Genomic DNA, 8696 nt, shown 5'->3' with positions numbered 1-8696 from the left:
TCGAGCTGCGAGGCAGCTTTGCCTAGCTCCCCATCCACTCGTCCAACTCCCTTATACCTGTATAAACTCTCCCCCTAGGTACTTAGTCATTCAACCAACCATCCCCACAGACCAAGTACCTTTGGGAAGTCTTCAGCTGCAAAACCAACCACAAGCAAACATGCTCCAAAAACTAATTAAAATTCATGATAATTCATAACTAAGAGAATGGTCAAGTCAGATTTCTCAGAACTGGCCTCGATCATACTGATCTCGCCCATGAACAACCCATATGGCCATAACTGACCACCTCTAAATCAATGAGATAAAACTAATCTTTCACCATGATAATTCATGATAAATACCCATTAAGAGATATTTGAAGTCGGATCCTAACAATTCCTTCAGAACTATCAGATCTCCACTTACCTGCCCAACCAAGGCCATGGAGAGATTTCTCTGAACCGGCCACTCCATGGTTCAGTACCTCCACGTCTGAACATCATAGAATAGGATTAATAATGCCCACCAGTTCCTGAGTCAATCAACCATCCACCCCACATGACTCAGAACTAATGAGTCTTCACACATACCTAACCGGCCATGGAACTATGTCCCACTGAACCTGATTAGTGTTGCTCTTCCCACTGGTGTATCCTTAGATCAATCAGATCAGACACCTTGATCCATCATCCATGGATCAGGTCGTCCATCCTTGCCCATGATCAGATCACACACAGCCTTCCTTGTATAAACACACCAGCACCATACTTGTGGTCCATACCAACAAGTACTAGCCTTACTCGTCTCCTTTGCTTGCTGTTGGATCCAAACTGATTGGACCTTACACTCCACATGGTTCCTCTGGCTCTAGGACTCCCATATGTCTTATCAGTGGGTCGGACTCATGGTTCACACCATGATCAAACCCAACACCAAACCATGATCCATCATTGATCACTATCCAATGAACAGCATCTAACCATCATCCCACATGGATGAGTTAGATCAGTTATGATCCGCCCCTTTGTCCAGGGTCTTGGATTCCTAAGACACATCACAATATACATTCCTCAAGGGGCGTGCCATGCCTGGCCTTGATCCCACCCCAAGAGACACAACACAGACATAAACATAAACATAATCATAAGTAATCAACACATGTTACCTCATACTTGATCTTGCTAGACCTTGTGCTTCCCTGATCAGGTCCGGCCTTGGGCCTCTTGCAGTTGTCTTATTCAGGTCTTATCACATACTTCCAGTATTGATAATATCCATACATGGGTCGCACCCATCATCACTTCCATGGAACTTCCATGAAATCAGTTTCTGCACTGCATCCACCTTCAAGGCTGTACATGCCTTTGGGAGTGGAGTCCGGCCTTCTCCATTCAATTCCAACCATTTGCGTGTGTTACCATGATGTAGAGGAAGCCTAGGATGTGTTCATCCATGATCAAACACCACCCAAGGGTCGTGCATCACTTCCCACTTCAATGCCCATGAAACTGCCTTTCTACACACATCTGCCTTCAAGGCTGCCCTTGGACTTGGAGAGTGAATCAGGTTGTCTCTCCTCTTCCCTGGCCATTTGCGTGTGTAGTTAGGATGTAGATTAAGCCCAGGGCGTGGCAAAACATAATCAAAACACACCAGAGGGTCGTTCTCAACTCCTCTCTTGATTGCCATCAAAACTGCCTCTTTGCTGCCTTCAAGCCTCTCTTGGTCTTGGATTGTGTAATCCGACCATCTCTCTGTTTTTCTCTGTTTTTCTTTGTGTTTCAGGAAGAAGAATGAAGCCCTGGCGTGCCTGCAAAGGCACGGACTTGCCTTCCTTATATAGAAGAAGGGGTGGTTACTTCTTAACCATTGCATCCCTTCATTAACATTTCTGGCCATTGATTTAATCAATGGTCCAGATCACACCTGTTCGCCTATGGCAGTTACCAGACGTCCTTGACAGCAATAACTACCTCTAGACACGTCACACACAAGCCTAGGCTGGTTGCCCAAGCCCCTGGTTCAACCACAAGTGCCCACCGGCTCACCGGCACACCCGGGTGGTCCACATGGTCCGACCACTGTCCGGACCTGGCCCAACTGCCCAAGACTTGAACACTCAGTCTAGCTGAGTTGAGCTGATCCCCAGCTGACCCAGCTGAGTGAGCTAGTTCATCCAGCTCAGGGAGCTGACACACTCTTCAGTGAGCTACACTGAGCTGCACTACACTTCAATTAGCTGGCCGAGCTTGCTCACTGCATCGCCCAGCTGCCATACACTTTGTACAGCTCCTTTATACTTGTCTCCTTCTTGGTTTAGCTATATCTTAGCTTCCTGATGCCCTTAACCTTACTTCCAGGCCATGATACCCTTGTGTTTAGGTCACATGAGCTGACTGGTGCGTCTCCTTGCACCATGGTCGATCCTAAGGATCATATCCAGGATCAGGGACATGACAAGTCTCCCCCACTTAGAATGGATTCGTCCTCGAATCCAGTGGTGCTGTCGTCTTGCTTGATGCCAAAGGTTCCACCGAACTCTTTTGCATCATCATCCTTGTTCCATTTCACTGATCACCTTTTTGATCAATGTATGAACAAGTCTCCCCCACTTGGACGGAACTCACTTGATTCCGAACCAAGTGGTCTTCTCCTTTTACATATCACACCATAACAGACTTGTGTCACTGAACTCAACTTTCCAAGTTGCAGTCTAGTATACACCAAGTCAATTATTCTCTGAGCCTAGTCCATGACTAGATCATTTTTATTCCTTAAGAACTTACTGCATACTCGAGTCTTAGTAGATTTACCCAACCTCCAAGACACTCGATGTATCAGTCAAGTCTTTAAAGAACTCGATCACATTCCGGTCCTGTCCACTCCGGGACTCCACTGTTTCATTCCAACCATAGGTCAATCTCCGACTTGATTGTCCTGCAACTCTCGTCCCTCACTGGACTTGGTCGACTTCATTCCAACCCTAAGTCAATCTCCGACTTGGTTGTGCTGCGACCCTCGTCCTTAACTGGACTTAGTCGACTTCAGCTCGGCCATCTCGGCAGGAGCCATGCAGTATGGGTTCTTTGACATTGGGGCCGTCCCTGGTTCCAGTTCTATTATGAACGGGTCAGCCATATCGGGGGGAATGCCCTGTAGCGCCCGAAACACATCCTCGAACTCACTGACAGCGGTTTCCCGTCCGGGCCACCAACCCCTACGACCTCCTTAGTGCTGGTTGTGGCCAACTAGGCTCAACAACCCCGCTCAAGCATCCTTTCTGCACGGACTGCTGATAACACTAAGCATCCAGAGACCGGATTAATACCTTGGTACTTGATCGGGGGTCCACACCCACTCTCAAACTGCATCCTCTCATGATGACAGTCCAAGGTGGCCCGATTCTTGCCAAGCCAGTCCATGCCTATGATCACCTCGTGATTCTTAAGGCGGACCACAATCAGATCCACAGACATTAAGTACCTAGATGAGTAAGATATCGGTTTGATCACACATTTGGAAAACGTCCCATGCCATTCTCCAAAGTGTCACACTTCTGTGAATGTCCCATACCATTCACAAGAGTGTTTATAATATACCTTAATCCCCATCATACTAAGCCACTTAACATCGTGTTCTCAATCCATTCAACTTGATCTAAGGAATCCCACATTGACTTATACCGAGTCTAAGCTGATCTATCTGATCCCAAGCCACTCGTATACTAGCCATGTAGCGTCTCCCTTAAACCAACTTGAACCTCGCAAATGCTCACTTGTTTTGAACGGCCACCAAGGATAACACTTACCCCTAAAGAGTGCTGCACGTTTCTTTCAACCTAAGCCACTCTCAGGTTCATGTTACTTCCATGGTCCAGTCGTCCATAAAAGATCTTGCATTGCATCGATCCGTCCAATCCGTCTATTATTTCCAGATAACTAGATCAACCAACCTTCTGTTTCAGGATCTTGCCCTTGGAGAATGCATCTTGGCCAAGCCGGTTCACCTTGGAACTTTCCCGTTCACAAGCATGATACCCTATCTTGCCTCAGCTCCCTCTTGGCTCACCTAGTGAGGTTCCATGGTCGTCTCAGTTTCCAGAAATAATTTTGGTTTGGAACATACTACCTTTGAGCAGTGAGTTGAGCTGAAGTTACAACCCAATCAGAACCTCCACTCATCTGCCTCAAAAGATCCATACTACCTGAGAAATACTTAGTTCTCATCTGAGCTATATGCTCCAGCACCCTCAGGTAGTCCACTAACCAAGCTGCCCTAGCTGGTGGATCAATCTAGACCACCTCAGCTACTGGCCCAGCTTTATCATTAGCTGCCGAAACAGCTGCCCAATCAACCGGTTAGTCCTCTCATTGTTTGCAACAATGTTTGGATCAGCCCGGTTCACATCACAAGAGGATTCACTTCCCCTTCCAGCTGCAGCTCAGCTCTCCCCCACTAGAACCTCAGTAGGGTTGAGCTGACTTACAGTCAATCCAGCTTCATTGTTAACTTCCTCGAGCTGAGTTAACAATAAAACTGGTGGATTAATCACATCAGCATCTACTTGTTCTTATGCATGGGTGAACAACCACAACCCAACGATCCTAGAATCAAGCATGCTCTGATACCAACTTGTAAGACCCGAACCCGGCCGGCTAGTCCGCGGTCGATGCCTCATGTCGCTCGGTCCATACCCTGACCGAACCACTCAATTTTTCGTGCTTTATCTATACTTTCGCCTAAGGGCGAAGTCTATCTTAGACCTTAGCTTAAGACTACCTTAGTCATTCACTAGCTTAGATCCTTTCAACTTATGCACAGCGGAATATTCTCTACTTAACCATTGGTCTAAAACCAATCTAACACTGGTCAGATCGAATCACCTTAGCCATGATCAGTATACACAACTACTACCAGCTCCAAGGTTGATTCTGAACCTAATCCAGGTCATACAATAGCCGAGGTTCCATTCCCCTAATCCATTCTATCTAGATCTATACAACATTGCTAGATCATACCTTTGCCACATCCACGGAGCTTGTTAGCTCATTGCCTCAGCTATCCCCAGCTTGTTAAACTAGCTTGTCCAGCTCAACTGAAATGAACCACTTCACTTGAGGTTCACTCTCTCCTAGCTGATCGAGCTGCGAGGCAGCTTTGCCTAGCTCCCCATCCACTCGTCCAACTCCCTTATACATGTATAAACTCTCCCCCTAGGTACTTAGTCATTCAACCAACCATCCCCACATACCAAGTACCTTTGGGAAGTCTTCAGCTGCAAAACCAACCACAAGCAAACATGCTCCAAAAACTAATTAAAATTCATGATAATTCATAACTAAGAGAATGGTCAAGTCAGATTTCTCAGAACTGGCCTCGATCATACTGATCTCGCCCATGAACAGCCCATATGGCCATAACTGACCACCTCTAAATCAATGAGATAAAACTAATCTTTCACCATGATCATTCATGATAAATACCCATTAAGAGATATTTGAAGTCGGATCCTAACAATTCCTTCAGGAACTATCAGATCTCCACTTACCTGCCCAACCAAGGCCATGGAGAGATTTCTCTGAACCGGCCACTCCATGGTTCAGTACCTCCACGTCTGAACATCATAGAATAGGATTAATAATGCCCACCAGTTCCTGAGTCAATCAACCATCCACCCCACATGACTCAGAACTAATGAGTCTTCACACATACCTAACCGGCCATGGAACTATGTCCCACTGAACCTGATTAGTGTTGCTCTTCCCACTGGTGTATCCTTAGATCAATCAGATCAGACACCTTGATCCATCATCCATGGATCAGGTCGTCCATCCTTGCCCATGATCAGATCACACACAGCCTTCCTTGTATAAACACACCAGCACCATACTTGTGGTCCATACCAACAAGTACTAGCCTTACTCCTCTCCTTTGCTTGCTGTTGGATCCAAACGGATTGGACCTTACACTCCACATGGTTCCTCTGGCTCTAGGACTCCCATATGTCTTATCAGTGGGTCGGACTCATGGTTCACACCATGATCAAACCCAACACCAAACCATGATCCATCATTGATCACTATCCAATGAACAGCATCTAACCATCATCCCACATGGATGAGTTAGATCAGTTATGATCCGCCCCTTTGTCCAGGGTCTTGGATTCCTAAGACACATCACAATATACATTCCTCAAGGGGCGTGCCATGCCTGGCCTTGATCCCACCCCAAGAGACACAACACAGAAGTAAACATAAACATAAACATAAGTAATCAACACATGTTACCTCATACTTGATCTTGCTAGACCTTGTGCTTCCCTGATCAGGTCCGGCCTTGGGCCTCTTGCAGTTGTCTTATTCAGGTCTTATCACATACTTCCAGTATTGATAATATCCATACATGGGTCGCACCCATCATCCCTTCCATGGAACTTCCATGAAATCAGTTTCTGCACTGCATCCACCTTCAAGGCTGTACATGCCTTTGGGAGTGGAGTCCGGCCTTCTCCATTCAATTCCAAACATTTGCGTGTGTTACCATGATGTAGAGGAAGCCTAGGATGTGTTCATCCATGATCAAACACCACCCAAGGGTCGTGCATCACTTCCCACTTCAATGCCCATGAAACTGCCTTTCTACACACATCTGCCTTCAAGGCTGCCCTTGGACTTGGAGAGTGAATCCGGTTGTCTCTCCTCTTCCCTGGCCATTTGCGTGTGTAGTTAGGATGTAGATTAAGCCCAGGGCGTGGCAAAACATAATCAAAACACACCAGAGGGTCGTTCTCAACTCCCCTCTTGATTGCCATCAAAACTGCCTCTTTGCTGCCTTCAAGCCTCTCTTGGTCTTGGATTGTGTAATCCGACCATCTCTCTGTTTTTCTCTGTTTTTCTTTGTGTTTCAGGAAGAAGAATGAAGCCCTGGCGTGCCTGCAAAGGCACGGACTTGCCTTCCTTATATAGAAGAAGGGGTGGTTACTTCTTAACCATTGCATCCCTTCATTAACATTTCTGGCCATTGATTTAATCAATGGTCCAGATCACACCTGTTCGCCTAGGGCAGTTACCAGACGTCCTTGACAGCAATAACTACCTCTAGACACGTCACACACAAGCCTAGGCTGGTTGCCCAAGCCCCTGGTTCAACCACAAGTGCCCACCGGCTCACCGGCACACCTGGGTGGTCCACATGGTCCGACCACTGTCCGGACCTGGCCCAACTGCCCAAGACTTGAACACTCAGTCTAGCTGAGTTGAGCTGATCCCCAGCTGACCCAGCTGAGTGAGCTAGTTCATCCAGCTCAGGGAGCTGACACACTCTTCAGTGAGCTTCACTGAGCTGCACTACACTTCAATTAGCTGGCCGAGCTTGCTCACTGCATCGCCCAGCTGCCATACACTTTGTACAGCTCCTTTATACTTGTCTCCTTCTTGGTTTAGCTATATCTTAGCTTCCTGATGCCCTTAACCTTACTTCCAGGCCATGATACCCTTGTGTTTAGGTCACATGAGCTGACTGGTGCGTCTCCTTGCACCATGGTCGATCCTAAGGATCATATCCAGGATCAGGGACATGACAGTGCAGGAAAAGACAAACCAAAGATGTAGAGAGCATTCTAGACCATCTAGAGATGTGGCTGATCCAAAGAGGCAATTGCTCCAGTTTGATGTCCAAGAGTTTTGTGATAACTTTGAGAAGGGAATGATGAAAGCTCTCAAGGACGTCAGCAAGAGCCACAAGAAGAGCACATCCACACGTGCACCTATAGCTGAGCCATCCTTGTTCATCAGTAAGAAAACTCAAGGTGAATCTGCAAACCATTTTGAAAAGCTTATAGATTTTTCAGATTCTTTACCTATTTATGATGAGTCTGATGAAGAGCTAATTGGAAGTTTGATCACCTATGAGGATGAATGTGATCTTCCTTCTCCAAAATCTGATTTTATGATTGATGATGGACTAACCTGTTTTGAGCCGGAACTTCCGAGCAGTCTTGTTCTTAGTCCACAGGATTTTGAGGAAGAGCCATTCAACCATTCACACCATGGACGACTTCCTGGCACTAGGACACCTTTGGATGATGATCTAGGTCCTATCTTTGATGAGGAGGACGAACCTGGTCCAGTATTTGATGAGGAAGCACCAAGCATCAACATGGACAGTCATCTTTGCTTTGATCCCGGCACAACTCCTCCCCTTTTATCCACTGACATTCAAGAGCACTGTGAGAACTCTGATTTGCTTAATTCTCTGCCTGACATGTTTGTCAAGATTAGTTCTCATGATGTAACTCGTTTTGGTCTTGAAAAGATGAAAGAATTTTGTGTTTCAAAATCTGTTTTTGGAAACATGATTAATTCTTTTAAATTCTTTAAACTTGATGAACTTCTTGATCAGAAATTTTTTCAAAATGTCAATGGCATCAATTCTGGAATTATTTTGAGCTTTGATCAGTTTTTGGAACATAACAAAGGTTTTCATTCTCTTGAAAAGTCATTTGATCATAATTTGCAACAAACCGATTACTGTGCTAGAAAATCGTTTGACTCGTTTGTTTTCAAAGGAAATGACTTTGATCTGAGTTCTTCTAAACATGCACTGATCACTGATAGTTTATTTGCATCCTCTTGTGCCTTGGACGAAATTTTGGTTAAGAAGTTGCTGGAACATGAATCACTTAGAACTAAAAACACTACAAAAAATTGCTATTC

Source organism: Raphanus sativus, chromosome 8 (genome assembly GCF_000801105.2).
Source record: "Raphanus sativus cultivar WK10039 chromosome 8, ASM80110v3, whole genome shotgun sequence".
In the NCBI taxonomy this organism is placed as follows: Eukaryota; Viridiplantae; Streptophyta; class Magnoliopsida; order Brassicales; family Brassicaceae; genus Raphanus; species Raphanus sativus.
Note: the sequence above shows the minus strand (reverse complement) of the source record.